The following is a 17,556-nucleotide window of genomic DNA, read 5'->3' on the forward strand; positions in this document are numbered from 1 at the left end:
GATACATCACACCTGGGATCGTTTGCTCCCTGTGGGCTGTGGGAAATTTGCTACCAGCACGCCCTGGAAGTGGGGCTCATTCCGCTGCAACGGGAGGTCTTCCCAGGACGCGTCACAGCTCAACGCAAGAGCTCCTGGGTTTCGAAGGCTCTTGCAGCAAGCCTTCACAAAGCAGCAGGGAGCGCCGTTCCAGATGGGAAACTTGAGACTGGATGTCCAGAAAAGCAAGACGTCAGAAGCGAAACCTTTTTCCTGCAGGGTGTGGCATACCATCCGCTTGCTCATTGCGACAGAGGTGGCACTAATGAAGGAAGAGGTCAACGTTACGTTCTTCTTTAAAATGCAAGGCCAGGAAAAGTGGCAGCGGTGGGATTTGAACCCACGCCTCCGAAAAGACTGGAGCCTTAATCCAGCGCCTTAGACCGCTCGGCCACGCTACCTCCCTGCTAGTCGCCGAAAGCGGAACTTGACCCGTTGCCCGGCCCGCTTTAGTGCTTTGCCTTTTCTCCTTGGAAAGTCTGGAGACAGGCAGTGGAAGGGCAGGCAAACTGTCAGGTGCGCAGAGGAGGGGAGACCATGAGGCAAGGTGGGAGATGGGGGCAAGAAGTGAGAAAAAAACTAATCGCAAGCTAGGGCAGGATTCGGAAAGTGAAGCCGAAAAGGGGCTTAGCATGCAGCCCAGGGGTTTCTTTGACTGTCCTAAGCCCACAGGGACTTTGCCGTCCTCAGCTCATGAGACTTGAGATGGGTAGCTTGATTTGCTGAGGAAATGCGGGATGACAGATTCAACTCTGGAGTCAAACATAGCCCGGAACTATCGCCTTAAACTGAGTTTTAAGCCTGGTGCCGATAAAAAGAAAGAAATTAGCCTTAGATCGGGCAAGCCGTTTGACGGGGGAAAATGAGACCCCCCTAGGCCAGCTAGGTGGTCGCTGGATGCTGTGCAGACATCAGCAGCTGTTCATTTCATGCCCTCACGTCTCCTCGTTAGTATAGTGGTCAGTATCCCCGCCTGTCACGCGGGAGACCGGGGTTCAATTCCCCGACGGGGAGGTTAAACCTTTTCTGGATTTTTTTTAGTTCTTGACAAATATTCTTGAAGATTAGGCTGAGTCAAGTAGGGAATGGGTGCCAAGAACTGACTCTTTAAGAAAAAAGCACCGGCAACGCTAGTCATCGTACAATATTTGTGCACAATTGCTTACATTAGGCGGCCGGTCCACTTTATTGAGTCCCCCTCAGCACCATTTAGTGCTCCTGTTGTCTGCGAAGTCCAAATTGTAACCCTGAATCAGTTCCTCTTCTGACCCTTTGTATCATGTTACATGACGAGTAATGATCACCTGTTAGCTTTATCCCTAATTATAACTCTCACTCTTTCCCTGCATCTAACCCTAGCTCTAATCCCATCATTAACCTCGGTCCGGGCACACGCGTGAACCCCTACTCTCATCTCAGCCTCTCCTGGTGATACATCACACCTGGGATCGTTTGCTCCCTGTGGGCTGTGGGAAATTTGCTACCAGCACGCCCTGGAAGTGGGGCTCATTCCGCTGCAACGGGAGGTCTTCCCAGGACGCGTCACAGCTCAACGCAAGAGCTCCTGGGTTTCGAAGGCTCTTGCAGCAAGCCTTCACAAAGCAGCAGGGAGCGCCGTTCCAGATGGGAAACTTGAGACTGGATGTCCAGAAAAGCAAGACGTCAGAAGCGAAACCTTTTTCCTGCAGGGTGTGGCATACCATCCGCTTGCTCATTGCGACAGAGGTGGCACTAATGAAGGAAGAGGTCAACGTTACGTTCTTCTTTAAAATGCAAGGCCAGGAAAAGTGGCAGCGGTGGGATTTGAACCCACGCCTCCGAAGAGACTGGAGCCTTAATCCAGCGCCTTAGACCGCTCGGCCACGCTACCTCCCTGCTAGTCGCCGAAAGCGGAACTTGACCCGTTGCCCGGCCCGCTTTAGTGCTTTGCCTTTTCTCCTTGGAAAGTCTGGAGACAGGCAGTGGAAGGGCAGGCAAACTGTCAGGTGCGCAGAGGAGGGGAGACCATGAGGCAAGGTGGGAGATGGGGGCAAGAAGTGAGAAAAAAACTAATCGCAAGCTAGGGCAGGATTCGGAAAGTGAAGCCGAAAAGGGGCTTAGCATGCAGCCCAGGGGTTTCTTTGACTGTCCTAAGCCCACAGGGACTTTGCCGTCCTCAGCTCATGAGACTTGAGATGGGTAGCTTGATTTGCTGAGGAAATGCGGGATGACAGATTCAACTCTGGAGTCAAACATAGCCCGGAACTATCGCCTTAAACTGAGTTTTAAGCCTGGTGCCGATAAAAAGAAAGAAATTAGCCTTAGATCGGGCAAGCCGTTTGACGGGGGAAAATGAGACCCCCCTAGGCCAGCTAGGTGGTCGCTGGATGCTGTGCAGACATCAGCAGCTGTTCATTTCATGCCCTCACGTCTCCTCGTTAGTATAGTGGTCAGTATCCCCGCCTGTCACGCGGGAGACCGTCCCCGACGGGGAGGTTAAACCGTTTCTGGATTTTTTTTAGTTCTTGACAAATATTCTTGAAGATTAGGCTGAGTCAAGTAGGGAATGGGTGCCAAGAACTGACTCTTTAAGAAAAAAGCACCGGCAACGCTAGTCATCGTACAATATTTGTGCACAATTGCTTACATTAGGCGGCCGGTCCACTTTATTGAGTCCCCCTCAGCACCATTTAGTGCTCCTGTTGTCTGCGAAGTCCAAATTGTAACCCTGAATCAGTTCCTCTTCTGACCCTTTGTATCATGTTACATGACGAGTAATGATCACCTGTTAGCTTTATCCCTAATTATAACTCTCACTCTTTCCCTGCATCTAACCCTAGCTCTAATCCCATCATTAACCTCGGTCCGGGCACACGCGTGAACCCCTACTCTCATCTCAGCCTCTCCTGGTGATACATCACACCTGGGATCGTTTGCTCCCTGTGGGCTGTGGGAAATTTGCTACCAGCACGCCCTGGAAGTGGGGCTCATTCCGCTGCAACGGGAGGTCTTCCCAGGACGCGTCACAGCTCAACGCAAGAGCTCCTGGGTTTCGAAGGCTCTTGCAGCAAGCCTTCACAAAGCAGCAGGGAGCGCCGTTCCAGATGGGAAACTTGAGACTGGATGTCCAGAAAAGCAAGACGTCAGAAGCGAAACCTTTTTCCTGCAGGGTGTGGCATACCATCCGCTTGCTCATTGCGACAGAGGTGGCACTAATGAAGGAAGAGGTCAACGTTACGTTCTTCTTTAAAATGCAAGGCCAGGAAAAGTGGCAGCGGTGGGATTTGAACCCACGCCTCCGAAGAGACTGGAGCCTTAATCCAGCGCCTTAGACCGCTCGGCCACGCTACCTCCCTGCTAGTCGCCGAAAGCGGAACTTGACCCGTTGCCCGGCCCGCTTTAGTGCTTTGCCTTTTCTCCTTGGAAAGTCTGGAGACAGGCAGTGGAAGGGCAGGCAAACTGTCAGGTGCGCAGAGGAGGGGAGACCATGAGGCAAGGTGGGAGATGGGGGCAAGAAGTGAGAAAAAAACTAATCGCAAGCTAGGGCAGGATTCGGAAAGTGAAGCCGAAAAGGGGCTTAGCATGCAGCCCAGGGGTTTCTTTGACTGTCCTAAGCCCACAGGGACTTTGCCGTCCTCAGCTCATGAGACTTGAGATGGGTAGCTTGATTTGCTGAGGAAATGCGGGATGACAGATTCAACTCTGGAGTCAAACATAGCCCGGAACTATCGCCTTAAACTGAGTTTTAAGCCTGGTGCCGATAAAAAGAAAGAAATTAGCCTTAGATCGGGCAAGCCGTTTGACGGGGGAAAATGAGACCCCCCTAGGCCAGCTAGGTGGTCGCTGGATGCTGTGCAGACATCAGCAGCTGTTCATTTCATGCCCTCACGTCTCCTCGTTAGTATAGTGGTCAGTATCCCCGCCTGTCACGCGGGAGACCGGGGTTCAATTCCCCGACGGGGAGGTTAAACCTTTTCTGGATTTTTTTTAGTTCTTGACAAATATTCTTGAAGATTAGGCTGAGTCAAGTAGGGAATGGGTGCCAAGAACTGACTCTTTAAGAAAAAAGCACCGGCAACGCTAGTCATCGTACAATATTTGTGCACAATTGCTTACATTAGGCGGCCGGTCCACTTTATTGAGTCCCCCTCAGCACCATTTAGTGCTCCTGTTGTCTGCGAAGTCCAAATTGTAACCCTGAATCAGTTCCTCTTCTGACCCTTTGTATCATGTTACATGACGAGTAATGATCACCTGTTAGCTTTATCCCTAATTATAACTCTCACTCTTTCCCTGCATCTAACCCTAGCTCTAATCCCATCATTAACCTCGGTCCGGGCACACGCGTGAACCCCTACTCTCATCTCAGCCTCTCCTGGTGATACATCACACCTGGGATCGTTTGCTCCCTGTGGGCTGTGGGAAATTTGCTACCAGCACGCCCTGGAAGTGGGGCTCATTCCGCTGCAACGGGAGGTCTTCCCAGGACGCGTCACAGCTCAACGCAAGAGCTCCTGGGTTTCGAAGGCTCTTGCAGCAAGCCTTCACAAAGCAGCAGGGAGCGCCGTTCCAGATGGGAAACTTGAGACTGGATGTCCAGAAAAGCAAGACGTCAGAAGCGAAACCTTTTTCCTGCAGGGTGTGGCATACCATCCGCTTGCTCATTGCGACAGAGGTGGCACTAATGAAGGAAGAGGTCAACGTTACGTTCTTCTTTAAAATGCAAGGCCAGGAAAAGTGGCAGCGGTGGGATTTGAACCCACGCCTCCGAAGAGACTGGAGCCTTAATCCAGCGCCTTAGACCGCTCGGCCACGCTACCTCCCTGCTAGTCGCCGAAAGCGGAACTTGACCCGTTGCCCGGCCCGCTTTAGTGCTTTGCCTTTTCTCCTTGGAAAGTCTGGAGACAGGCAGTGGAAGGGCAGGCAAACTGTCAGGTGCGCAGAGGAGGGGAGACCATGAGGCAAGGTGGGAGATGGGGGCAAGAAGTAAGAAAAAAACTAATCGCAAGCTAGGGCAGGATTCGGAAAGTGAAGCCGAAAAGGGGCTTAGCATGCAGCCCAGGGGTTTCTTTGACTGTCCTAAGCCCACAGGGACTTTGCCGTCCTCAGCTCATGAGACTTGAGATGGGTAGCTTGATTTGCTGAGGAAATGCGGGATGACAGATTCAACTCTGGAGTCAAACATAGCCCGGAACTATCGCCTTAAACTGAGTTTTAAGCCTGGTGCCGATAAAAAGAAAGAAATTAGCCTTAGATCGGGCAAGCCGTTTGACGGGGGAAAATGAGACCCCCTAGGCCAGCTAGGTGGTCGCTGGATGCTGTGCAGACATCAGCAGCTGTTCATTTCATGCCCTCACGTCTCCTCGTTAGTATAGTGGTCAGTATCCCCGCCTGTCACGCGGGAGACCGGGGTTCAATTCCCCGAAGGGGAGGTTAAACCTTTTCTGGATTTTTTTTAGTTCTTGACAAATATTCTTGAAGATTAGGCTGAGTCAAGTAGGGAATGGGTGCCAAGAACTGACTCTTTAAGAAAAAAGCACCGGCAACGCTAGTCATCGTACAATATTTGTGCACAATTGCTTACATTAGGCGGCCGGTCCACTTTATTGAGTCCCCCTCAGCACCATTTAGTGCTCCTGTTGTCTGCGAAGTCCAAATTGTAACCCTGAATCAGTTCCTCTTCTGACCCTTTGTATCATGTTACATGACGAGTAATGATCACCTGTTAGCTTTATCCCTAATTATAACTCTCACTCTTTCCCTGCATCTAACCCTAGCTCTAATCCCATCATTAACCTCGGTCCGGGCACACGCGTGAACCCTTACTCTCATCTCAGCCTCTCCTGGTGATACATCACACCTGGGATCGTTTGCTCCCTGTGGGCTGTGGGAAATTTGCTACCAGCACGCCCTGGAAGTGGGGCTCATTCCGCTGCAACGGGAGGTCTTCCCAGGACGCGTCACAGCTCAACGCAAGAGCTCCTGGGTTTCGAAGGCTCTTGCAGCAAGCCTTCACAAAGCAGCAGGGAGCGCCGTTCCAGATGGGAAACTTGAGACTGGATGTCCAGAAAAGCAAGACGTCAGAAGCGAAACCTTTTTCCTGCAGGGTGTGGCATACCATCCGCTTGCTCATTGCGACAGAGGTGGCACTAATGAAGGAAGAGGTCAACGTTACGTTCTTCTTTAAAATGCAAGGCCAGGAAAAGTGGCAGCGGTGGGATTTGAACCCATGCCTCCGAAGAGACTGGAGCCTTAATCCAGCGCCTTAGACCGCTCGGCCACGCTACCTCCCTGCTAGTCGCCGAAAGCGGAACTTGACCCGTTGCCCGGCCCGCTTTAGTGCTTTGCCTTTTCTCCTTGGAAAGTCTGGAGACAGGCAGTGGAAGGGCAGGCAAACTGTCAGGTGCGCAGAGGAGGGGAGACCATGAGGCAAGGTGGGAGATGGGGGCAAGAAGTGAGAAAAAAACTAATCGCAAGCTAGGGCAGGATTCGGAAAGTGAAGCCGAAAAGGGGCTTAGCATGCAGCCCAGGGGTTTCTTTGACTGTCCTAAGCCCACAGGGACTTTGCCGTCCTCAGCTCATGAGACTTGAGATGGGTAGCTTGATTTGCTGAGGAAATGCGGGATGACAGATTCAACTCTGGAGTCAAACATAGCCCGGAACTATCGCCTTAAACTGAGTTTTAAGCCTGGTGCCGATAAAAAGAAAGAAATTAGCCTTAGATCGGGCAAGCCGTTTGACGGGGGAAAATGAGACCCCCCTAGGCCAGCTAGGTGGTCGCTGGATGCTGTGCAGACATCAGCAGCTGTTCATTTCATGCCCTCACGTCTCCTCGTTAGTATAGTGGTCAGTATCCCCGCCTGTCACGCGGGAGACCGGGGTTCAATTCCCCGACGGGGAGGTTAAACCTTTTCTGGATTTTTTTTAGTTCTTGACAAATATTCTTGAAGATTAGGCTGAGTCAAGTAGGGAATGGGTGCCAAGAACTGACTCTTTAAGAAAAAAGCACCGGCAACGCTAGTCATCGTACAATATTTGTGCACAATTGCTTACATTAGGCGGCCGGTCCACTTTATTGAGTCCCCCTCAGCACCATTTAGTGCTCCTGTTGTCTGCGAAGTCCAAATTGTAACCCTGAATCAGTTCCTCTTCTGACCCTTTGTATCATGTTACATGACGAGTAATGATCACCTGTTAGCTTTATCCCTAATTATAACTCTCACTCTTTCCCTGCATCTAACCCTAGCTCTAATCCCATCATTAACCTCGGTCCGGGCACACGCGTGAACCCTTACTCTCATCTCAGCCTCTCCTGGTGATACATCACACCTGGGATCGTTTGCTCCCTGTGGGCTGTGGGATATTTGCTACCAGCACGCCCTGGAAGTGGGGCTCATTCCGCTGCAACGGGAGGTCTTCCCAGGACGCGTCACAGCTCAACGCAAGAGCTCCTGGGTTTCGAAGGCTCTTGCAGCAAGCCTTCACAAAGCAGCAGGGAGCGCCGTTCCAGATGGGAAACTTGAGACTGGATGTCCAGAAAAGCAAGACGTCAGAAGCGAAACCTTTTTCCTGCAGGGTGTGGCATACCATCCGCTTGCTCATTGCGACAGAGGTGGCACTAATGAAGGAAGAGGTCAACGTTACGTTCTTCTTTAAAATGCAAGGCCAGGAAAAGTGGCAGCGGTGGGATTTGAACCCACGCCTCCGAAGAGACTGGAGCCTTAATCCAGCGCCTTAGACCGCTCGGCCACGCTACCTCCCTGCTAGTCGCCGAAAGCGGAACTTGACCCGTTGCCCGGCCCGCTTTAGTGCTTTGCCTTTTCTCCTTGGAAAGTCTGGAGACAGGCAGTGGAAGGGCAGGCAAACTGTCAGGTGCGCAGAGGAGGGGAGACCATGAGGCAAGGTGGGAGATGGGGGCAAGAAGTAAGAAAAAAACTAATCGCAAGCTAGGGCAGGATTCGGAAAGTGAAGCCGAAAAGGGGCTTAGCAGGCAGCCCAGGGGTTTCTTTGACTGTCCTAAGCCCACAGGGACTTTGCCGTCCTCAGCTCATGAGACTTGAGATGGGTAGCTTGATTTGCTGAGGAAATGCGGGATGACAGATTCAACTCTGGAGTCAAACATAGCCCGGAACTATCGCCTTAAACTGAGTTTTAAGCCTGGTGCCGATAAAAAGAAAGAAATTAGCCTTAGATCGGGCAAGCCGTTTGACGGGGGAAAATGAGACCCCCTAGGCCAGCTAGGTGGTCGCTGGATGCTGTGCAGACATCAGCAGCTGTTCATTTCATGCCCTCACGTCTCCTCGTTAGTATAGTGGTCAGTATCCCCGCCTGTCACGCGGGAGACCGGGGTTCAATTCCCCGACGGGGAGGTTAAACCTTTTCTGGATTTTTTTTAGTTCTTGACAAATATTCTTGAAGATTAGGCTGAGTCAAGTAGGGAATGGGTGCCAAGAACTGACTCTTTAAGAAAAAAGCACCGGCAACGCTAGTCATCGTACAATATTTGTGCACAATTGCTTACATTAGGCGGCCGGTCCACTTTATTGAGTCCCCCTCAGCACCATTTAGTGCTCCTGTTGTCTGCGAAGTCCAAATTGTAACCCTGAATCAGTTCCTCTTCTGACCCTTTGTATCATGTTACATGACGAGTAATGATCACCTGTTAGCTTTATCCCTAATTATAACTCTCACTCTTTCCCTGCATCTAACCCTAGCTCTAATCCCATCATTAACCTCGGTCCGGGCACACGCGTGAACCCTTACTCTCATCTCAGCCTCTCCTGGTGATACATCACACCTGGGATCGTTTGCTCCCTGTGGGCTGTGGGAAATTTGCTACCAGCACGCCCTGGAAGTGGGGCTCATTCCGCTGCAACGGGAGGTCTTCCCAGGACGCGTCACAGCTCAACGCAAGAGCTCCTGGGTTTCGAAGGCTCTTGCAGCAAGCCTTCACAAAGCAGCAGGGAGCGCCGTTCCAGATGGGAAACTTGAGACTGGATGTCCAGAAAAGCAAGACGTCAGAAGCGAAACCTTTTTCCTGCAGGGTGTGGCATACCATCCGCTTGCTCATTGCGACAGAGGTGGCACTAATGAAGGAAGAGGCCAACGTTACGTTCTTCTTTAAAATGCAAGGCCAGGAAAAGTGGCAGCGGTGGGATTTGAACCCACGCCTCCGAAGAGACTGGAGCCTTAATCCAGCGCCTTAGACCGCTCGGCCACGCTACCTCCCTGCTAGTCGCCGAAAGCGGAACTTGACCCGTTGCCCGGCCCGCTTTAGTGCTTTGCCTTTTCTCCTTGGAAAGTCTGGAGACAGGCAGTGGAAGGGCAGGCAAACTGTCAGGTGCGCAGAGGAGGGGAGACCATGAGGCAAGGTGGGAGATGGGGGCAAGAAGTGAGAAAAAAACTAATCGCAAGCTAGGGCAGGATTCGGAAAGTGAAGCCGAAAAGGGGCTTAGCATGCAGCCCAGGGGTTTCTTTGACTGTCCTAAGCCCACAGGGACTTTGCCGTCCTCAGCTCATGAGACTTGAGATGGGTAGCTTGATTTGCTGAGGAAATGCGGGATGACAGATTCAACTCTGGAGTCAAACATAGCCCGGAACTATCGCCTTAAACTGAGTTTTAAGCCTGGTGCCGATAAAAAGAAAGAAATTAGCCTTAGATCGGGCAAGCCGTTTGACGGGGGAAAATGAGACCCCCTAGGCCAGCTAGGTGGTCGCTGGATGCTGTGCAGACATCAGCAGCTGTTCATTTCATGCCCTCACGTCTCCTCGTTAGTATAGTGGTCAGTATCCCCGCCTGTCACGCGGGAGACCGGGGTTCAATTCCCCGACGGGGAGGTTAAACCTTTTCTGGATTTTTTTTAGTTCTTGACAAATATTCTTGAAGATTAGGCTGAGTCAAGTAGGGAATGGGTGCCAAGAACTGACTCTTTAAGAAAAAAGCACCGGCAACGCTAGTCATCGTACAATATTTGTGCACAATTGCTTACATTAGGCGGCCGGTCCACTTTATTGAGTCCCCCTCAGCACCATTTAGTGCTCCTGTTGTCTGCGAAGTCCAAATTGTAACCCTGAATCAGTTCCTCTTCTGACCCTTTGTATCATGTTACATGACGAGTAATGATCACCTGTTAGCTTTATCCCTAATTATAACTCTCACTCTTTCCCTGCATCTAACCCTAGCTCTAATCCCATCATTAACCTCGGTCCGGGCACACGCGTGAACCCTTACTCTCATCTCAGCCTCTCCTGGTGATACATCACACCTGGGATCGTTTGCTCCCTGTGGGCTGTGGGAAATTTGCTACCAGCACGCCCTGGAAGTGGGGCTCATTCCGCTGCAACGGGAGGTCTTCCCAGGACGCGTCACAGCTCAACGCAAGAGCTCCTGGGTTTCGAAGGCTCTTGCAGCAAGCCTTCACAAAGCAGCAGGGAGCGCCGTTCCAGATGGGAAACTTGAGACTGGATGTCCAGAAAAGCAAGACGTCAGAAGCGAAACCTTTTTCCTGCAGGGTGTGGCATACCATCCGCTTGCTCATTGCGACAGAGGTGGCACTAATGAAGGAAGAGGTCAACGTTACGTTCTTCTTTAAAATGCAAGGCCAGGAAAAGTGGCAGCGGTGGGATTTGAACCCACGCCTCCGAAAAGACTGGAGCCTTAATCCAGCGCCTTAGACCGCTCGGCCACGCTACCTCCCTGCTAGTCGCCGAAAGCGGAACTTGACCCGTTGCCCGGCCCGCTTTAGTGCTTTGCCTTTTCTCCTTGGAAAGTCTGGAGACAGGCAGTGGAAGGGCAGGCAAACTGTCAGGTGCGCAGAGGAGGGGAGACCATGAGGCAAGGTGGGAGATGGGGGCAAGAAGTGAGAAAAAAACTAATCGCAAGCTAGGGCAGGATTCGGAAAGTGAAGCCGAAAAGGGGCTTAGCATGCAGCCCAGGGGTTTCTTTGACTGTCCTAAGCCCACAGGGACTTTGCCGTCCTCAGCTCATGAGACTTGAGATGGGTAGCTTGATTTGCTGAGGAAATGCGGGATGACAGATTCAACTCTGGAGTCAAACATAGCCCGGAACTATCGCCTTAAACTGAGTTTTAAGCCTGGTGCCGATAAAAAGAAAGAAATTAGCCTTAGATCGGGCAAGCCGTTTGACGGGGGAAAATGAGACCCCCCTAGGCCAGCTAGGTGGTCGCTGGATGCTGTGCAGACATCAGCAGCTGTTCATTTCATGCCCTCACGTCTCCTCGTTAGTATAGTGGTCAGTATCCCCGCCTGTCACGCGGGAGACCGGGGTTCAATTCCCCGACGGGGAGGTTAAACCTTTTCTGGATTTTTTTTAGTTCTTGACAAATATTCTTGAAGATTAGGCTGAGTCAAGTAGGGAATGGGTGCCAAGAACTGACTCTTTAAGAAAAAAGCACCGGCAACGCTAGTCATCGTACAATATTTGTGCACAATTGCTTACATTAGGCGGCCGGTCCACTTTATTGAGTCCCCCTCAGCACCATTTAGTGCTCCTGTTGTCTGCGAAGTCCAAATTGTAACCCTGAATCAGTTCCTCTTCTGACCCTTTGTATCATGTTACATGACGAGTAATGATCACCTGTTAGCTTTATCCCTAATTATAACTCTCACTCTTTCCCTGCATCTAACCCTAGCTCTAATCCCATCATTAACCTCGGTCCGGGCACACGCGTGAACCCCTACTCTCATCTCAGCCTCTCCTGGTGATACATCACACCTGGGATCGTTTGCTCCCTGTGGGCTGTGGGAAATTTGCTACCAGCACGCCCTGGAAGTGGGGCTCATTCCGCTGCAACGGGAGGTCTTCCCAGGACGCGTCACAGCTCAACGCAAGAGCTCCTGGGTTTCGAAGGCTCTTGCAGCAAGCCTTCACAAAGCAGCAGGGAGCGCCGTTCCAGATGGGAAACTTGAGACTGGATGTCCAGAAAAGCAAGACGTCAGAAGCGAAACCTTTTTCCTGCAGGGTGTGGCATACCATCCGCTTGCTCATTGCGACAGAGGTGGCACTAATGAAGGAAGAGGTCAACGTTACGTTCTTCTTTAAAATGCAAGGCCAGGAAAAGTGGCAGCGGTGGGATTTGAACCCACGCCTCCGAAGAGACTGGAGCCTTAATCCAGCGCCTTAGACCGCTCGGCCACGCTACCTCCCTGCTAGTCGCCGAAAGCGGAACTTGACCCGTTGCCCGGCCCGCTTTAGTGCTTTGCCTTTTCTCCTTGGAAAGTCTGGAGACAGGCAGTGGAAGGGCAGGCAAACTGTCAGGTGCGCAGAGGAGGGGAGACCATGAGGCAAGGTGGGAGATGGGGGCAAGAAGTGAGAAAAAAACTAATCGCAAGCTAGGGCAGGATTCGGAAAGTGAAGCCGAAAAGGGGCTTAGCATGCAGCCCAGGGGTTTCTTTGACTGTCCTAAGCCCACAGGGACTTTGCCGTCCTCAGCTCATGAGACTTGAGATGGGTAGCTTGATTTGCTGAGGAAATGCGGGATGACAGATTCAACTCTGGAGTCAAACATAGCCCGGAACTATCGCCTTAAACTGAGTTTTAAGCCTGGTGCCGATAAAAAGAAAGAAATTAGCCTTAGATCGGGCAAGCCGTTTGACGGGGGAAAATGAGACCCCCCTAGGCCAGCTAGGTGGTCGCTGGATGCTGTGCAGACATCAGCAGCTGTTCATTTCATGCCCTCACGTCTCCTCGTTAGTATAGTGGTCAGTATCCCCGCCTGTCACGCGGGAGACCGTCCCCGACGGGGAGGTTAAACCGTTTCTGGATTTTTTTTAGTTCTTGACAAATATTCTTGAAGATTAGGCTGAGTCAAGTAGGGAATGGGTGCCAAGAACTGACTCTTTAAGAAAAAAGCACCGGCAACGCTAGTCATCGTACAATATTTGTGCACAATTGCTTACATTAGGCGGCCGGTCCACTTTATTGAGTCCCCCTCAGCACCATTTAGTGCTCCTGTTGTCTGCGAAGTCCAAATTGTAACCCTGAATCAGTTCCTCTTCTGACCCTTTGTATCATGTTACATGACGAGTAATGATCACCTGTTAGCTTTATCCCTAATTATAACTCTCACTCTTTCCCTGCATCTAACCCTAGCTCTAATCCCATCATTAACCTCGGTCCGGGCACACGCGTGAACCCCTACTCTCATCTCAGCCTCTCCTGGTGATACATCACACCTGGGATCGTTTGCTCCCTGTGGGCTGTGGGAAATTTGCTACCAGCACGCCCTGGAAGTGGGGCTCATTCCGCTGCAACGGGAGGTCTTCCCAGGACGCGTCACAGCTCAACGCAAGAGCTCCTGGGTTTCGAAGGCTCTTGCAGCAAGCCTTCACAAAGCAGCAGGGAGCGCCGTTCCAGATGGGAAACTTGAGACTGGATGTCCAGAAAAGCAAGACGTCAGAAGCGAAACCTTTTTCCTGCAGGGTGTGGCATACCATCCGCTTGCTCATTGCGACAGAGGTGGCACTAATGAAGGAAGAGGTCAACGTTACGTTCTTCTTTAAAATGCAAGGCCAGGAAAAGTGGCAGCGGTGGGATTTGAACCCACGCCTCCGAAGAGACTGGAGCCTTAATCCAGCGCCTTAGACCGCTCGGCCACGCTACCTCCCTGCTAGTCGCCGAAAGCGGAACTTGACCCGTTGCCCGGCCCGCTTTAGTGCTTTGCCTTTTCTCCTTGGAAAGTCTGGAGACAGGCAGTGGAAGGGCAGGCAAACTGTCAGGTGCGCAGAGGAGGGGAGACCATGAGGCAAGGTGGGAGATGGGGGCAAGAAGTAAGAAAAAAACTAATCGCAAGCTAGGGCAGGATTCGGAAAGTGAAGCCGAAAAGGGGCTTAGCATGCAGCCCAGGGGTTTCTTTGACTGTCCTAAGCCCACAGGGACTTTGCCGTCCTCAGCTCATGAGACTTGAGATGGGTAGCTTGATTTGCTGAGGAAATGCGGGATGACAGATTCAACTCTGGAGTCAAACATAGCCCGGAACTATCGCCTTAAACTGAGTTTTAAGCCTGGTGCCGATAAAAAGAAAGAAATTAGCCTTAGATCGGGCAAGCCGTTTGACGGGGGAAAATGAGACCCCCTAGGCCAGCTAGGTGGTCGCTGGATGCTGTGCAGACATCAGCAGCTGTTCATTTCATGCCCTCACGTCTCCTCGTTAGTATAGTGGTCAGTATCCCCGCCTGTCACGCGGGAGACCGGGGTTCAATTCCCCGAAGGGGAGGTTAAACCTTTTCTGGATTTTTTTTAGTTCTTGACAAATATTCTTGAAGATTAGGCTGAGTCAAGTAGGGAATGGGTGCCAAGAACTGACTCTTTAAGAAAAAAGCACCGGCAACGCTAGTCATCGTACAATATTTGTGCACAATTGCTTACATTAGGCGGCCGGTCCACTTTATTGAGTCCCCCTCAGCACCATTTAGTGCTCCTGTTGTCTGCGAAGTCCAAATTGTAACCCTGAATCAGTTCCTCTTCTGACCCTTTGTATCATGTTACATGACGAGTAATGATCACCTGTTAGCTTTATCCCTAATTATAACTCTCACTCTTTCCCTGCATCTAACCCTAGCTCTAATCCCATCATTAACCTCGGTCCGGGCACACGCGTGAACCCTTACTCTCATCTCAGCCTCTCCTGGTGATACATCACACCTGGGATCGTTTGCTCCCTGTGGGCTGTGGGAAATTTGCTACCAGCACGCCCTGGAAGTGGGGCTCATTCCGCTGCAACGGGAGGTCTTCCCAGGACGCGTCACAGCTCAACGCAAGAGCTCCTGGGTTTCGAAGGCTCTTGCAGCAAGCCTTCACAAAGCAGCAGGGAGCGCCGTTCCAGATGGGAAACTTGAGACTGGATGTCCAGAAAAGCAAGACGTCAGAAGCGAAACCTTTTTCCTGCAGGGTGTGGCATACCATCCGCTTGCTCATTGCGACAGAGGTGGCACTAATGAAGGAAGAGGTCAACGTTACGTTCTTCTTTAAAATGCAAGGCCAGGAAAAGTGGCAGCGGTGGGATTTGAACCCACGCCTCCGAAGAGACTGGAGCCTTAATCCAGCGCCTTAGACCGCTCGGCCACGCTACCTCCCTGCTAGTCGCCGAAAGCGGAACTTGACCCGTTGCCCGGCCCGCTTTAGTGCTTTGCCTTTTCTCCTTGGAAAGTCTGGAGACAGGCAGTGGAAGGGCAGGCAAACTGTCAGGTGCGCAGAGGAGGGGAGACCATGAGGCAAGGTGGGAGATGGGGGCAAGAAGTGAGAAAAAAACTAATCGCAAGCTAGGGCAGGATTCGGAAAGTGAAGCCGAAAAGGGGCTTAGCATGCAGCCCAGGGGTTTCTTTGACTGTCCTAAGCCCACAGGGACTTTGCCGTCCTCAGCTCATGAGACTTGAGATGGGTAGCTTGATTTGCTGAGGAAATGCGGGATGACAGATTCAACTCTGGAGTCAAACATAGCCCGGAACTATCGCCTTAAACTGAGTTTTAAGCCTGGTGCCGATAAAAAGAAAGAAATTAGCCTTAGATCGGGCAAGCCGTTTGACGGGGGAAAATGAGACCCCCCTAGGCCAGCTAGGTGGTCGCTGGATGCTGTGCAGACATCAGCAGCTGTTCATTTCATGCCCTCACGTCTCCTCGTTAGTATAGTGGTCAGTATCCCCGCCTGTCACGCGGGAGACCGGGGTTCAATTCCCCGACGGGGAGGTTAAACCTTTTCTGGATTTTTTTTAGTTCTTGACAAATATTCTTGAAGATTAGGCTGAGTCAAGTAGGGAATGGGTGCCAAGAACTGACTCTTTAAGAAAAAAGCACCGGCAACGCTAGTCATCGTACAATATTTGTGCACAATTGCTTACATTAGGCGGCCGGTCCACTTTATTGAGTCCCCCTCAGCACCATTTAGTGCTCCTGTTGTCTGCGAAGTCCAAATTGTAACCCTGAATCAGTTCCTCTTCTGACCCTTTGTATCATGTTACATGACGAGTAATGATCACCTGTTAGCTTTATCCCTAATTATAACTCTCACTCTTTCCCTGCATCTAACCCTAGCTCTAATCCCATCATTAACCTCGGTCCGGGCACACGCGTGAACCCTTACTCTCATCTCAGCCTCTCCTGGTGATACATCACACCTGGGATCGTTTGCTCCCTGTGGGCTGTGGGATATTTGCTACCAGCACGCCCTGGAAGTGGGGCTCATTCCGCTGCAACGGGAGGTCTTCCCAGGACGCGTCACAGCTCAACGCAAGAGCTCCTGGGTTTCGAAGGCTCTTGCAGCAAGCCTTCACAAAGCAGCAGGGAGCGCCGTTCCAGATGGGAAACTTGAGACTGGATGTCCAGAAAAGCAAGACGTCAGAAGCGAAACCTTTTTCCTGCAGGGTGTGGCATACCATCCGCTTGCTCATTGCGACAGAGGTGGCACTAATGAAGGAAGAGGTCAACGTTACGTTCTTCTTTAAAATGCAAGGCCAGGAAAAGTGGCAGCGGTGGGATTTGAACCCACGCCTCCGAAGAGACTGGAGCCTTAATCCAGCGCCTTAGACCGCTCGGCCACGCTACCTCCCTGCTAGTCGCCGAAAGCGGAACTTGACCCGTTGCCCGGCCCGCTTTAGTGCTTTGCCTTTTCTCCTTGGAAAGTCTGGAGACAGGCAGTGGAAGGGCAGGCAAACTGTCAGGTGCGCAGAGGAGGGGAGACCATGAGGCAAGGTGGGAGATGGGGGCAAGAAGTAAGAAAAAAACTAATCGCAAGCTAGGGCAGGATTCGGAAAGTGAAGCCGAAAAGGGGCTTAGCAGGCAGCCCAGGGGTTTCTTTGACTGTCCTAAGCCCACAGGGACTTTGCCGTCCTCAGCTCATGAGACTTGAGATGGGTAGCTTGATTTGCTGAGGAAATGCGGGATGACAGATTCAACTCTGGAGTCAAACATAGCCCGGAACTATCGCCTTAAACTGAGTTTTAAGCCTGGTGCCGATAAAAAGAAAGAAATTAGCCTTAGATCGGGCAAGCCGTTTGACGGGGGAAAATGAGACCCCCTAGGCCAGCTAGGTGGTCGCTGGATGCTGTGCAGACATCAGCAGCTGTTCATTTCATGCCCTCACGTCTCCTCGTTAGTATAGTGGTCAGTATCCCCGCCTGTCACGCGGGAGACCGGGGTTCAATTCCCCGACGGGGAGGTTAAACCTTTTCTGGATTTTTTTTAGTTCTTGACAAATATTCTTGAAGATTAGGCTGAGTCAAGTAGGGAATGGGTGCCAAGAACTGACTCTTTAAGAAAAAAGCACCGGCAACGCTAGTCATCGTACAATATTTGTGCACAATTGCTTACATTAGGCGGCCGGTCCACTTTATTGAGTCCCCCTCAGCACCATTTAGTGCTCCTGTTGTCTGCGAAGTCCAAATTGTAACCCTGAATCAGTTCCTCTTCTGACCCTTTGTATCATGTTACATGACGAGTAATGATCACCTGTTAGCTTTATCCCTAATTATAACTCTCACTCTTTCCCTGCATCTAACCCTAGCTCTAATCCCATCATTAACCTC

General features: G+C 51.4%; 8 non-coding genes across 8 annotated transcripts; all 8 read left to right on the top strand.

The window, feature by feature from the left end:
* Positions 1–981: 981 nt before the first annotated feature.
* On the top strand, positions 982–1,053 carry TRNAD-GUC (transfer RNA aspartic acid (anticodon GUC)). Its single transcript has one exon. It is a non-coding gene; the product is annotated as a tRNA-Asp (tRNA).
* A 2,857-nt stretch (positions 1,054–3,910) lies between these two features.
* On the top strand, positions 3,911–3,982 carry TRNAD-GUC (transfer RNA aspartic acid (anticodon GUC)). Its single transcript has one exon. It is a non-coding gene; the product is annotated as a tRNA-Asp (tRNA).
* Positions 3,983–6,847: 2,865 nt separating this feature from the next.
* TRNAD-GUC (transfer RNA aspartic acid (anticodon GUC)) lies at positions 6,848–6,919 on the top strand. Its single transcript has one exon. It is a non-coding gene; the product is annotated as a tRNA-Asp (tRNA).
* Positions 6,920–8,315: 1,396 nt separating this feature from the next.
* TRNAD-GUC (transfer RNA aspartic acid (anticodon GUC)) lies at positions 8,316–8,387 on the top strand. Its single transcript has one exon. It is a non-coding gene; the product is annotated as a tRNA-Asp (tRNA).
* Positions 8,388–9,783: 1,396 nt separating this feature from the next.
* Positions 9,784–9,855, top strand: TRNAD-GUC (transfer RNA aspartic acid (anticodon GUC)). The gene has a single exon. It is a non-coding gene; the product is annotated as a tRNA-Asp (tRNA).
* A 1,397-nt stretch (positions 9,856–11,252) lies between these two features.
* TRNAD-GUC (transfer RNA aspartic acid (anticodon GUC)) lies at positions 11,253–11,324 on the top strand. Its single transcript has one exon. It is a non-coding gene; the product is annotated as a tRNA-Asp (tRNA).
* Positions 11,325–15,649: 4,325 nt separating this feature from the next.
* TRNAD-GUC (transfer RNA aspartic acid (anticodon GUC)) lies at positions 15,650–15,721 on the top strand. Its single transcript has one exon. It is a non-coding gene; the product is annotated as a tRNA-Asp (tRNA).
* Positions 15,722–17,117: 1,396 nt separating this feature from the next.
* On the top strand, positions 17,118–17,189 carry TRNAD-GUC (transfer RNA aspartic acid (anticodon GUC)). The gene has a single exon. It is a non-coding gene; the product is annotated as a tRNA-Asp (tRNA).
* The last annotated feature ends 367 nt before the right edge of the window (positions 17,190–17,556 follow it).

This window comes from Ambystoma mexicanum, chromosome 1p (assembly GCF_040938575.1).
Source record: "Ambystoma mexicanum isolate Mex_15411 chromosome 1p, UKY_AmexF1_1, whole genome shotgun sequence".
Lineage (NCBI taxonomy): Eukaryota > Metazoa > Chordata > Amphibia > Caudata > Ambystomatidae > Ambystoma > Ambystoma mexicanum.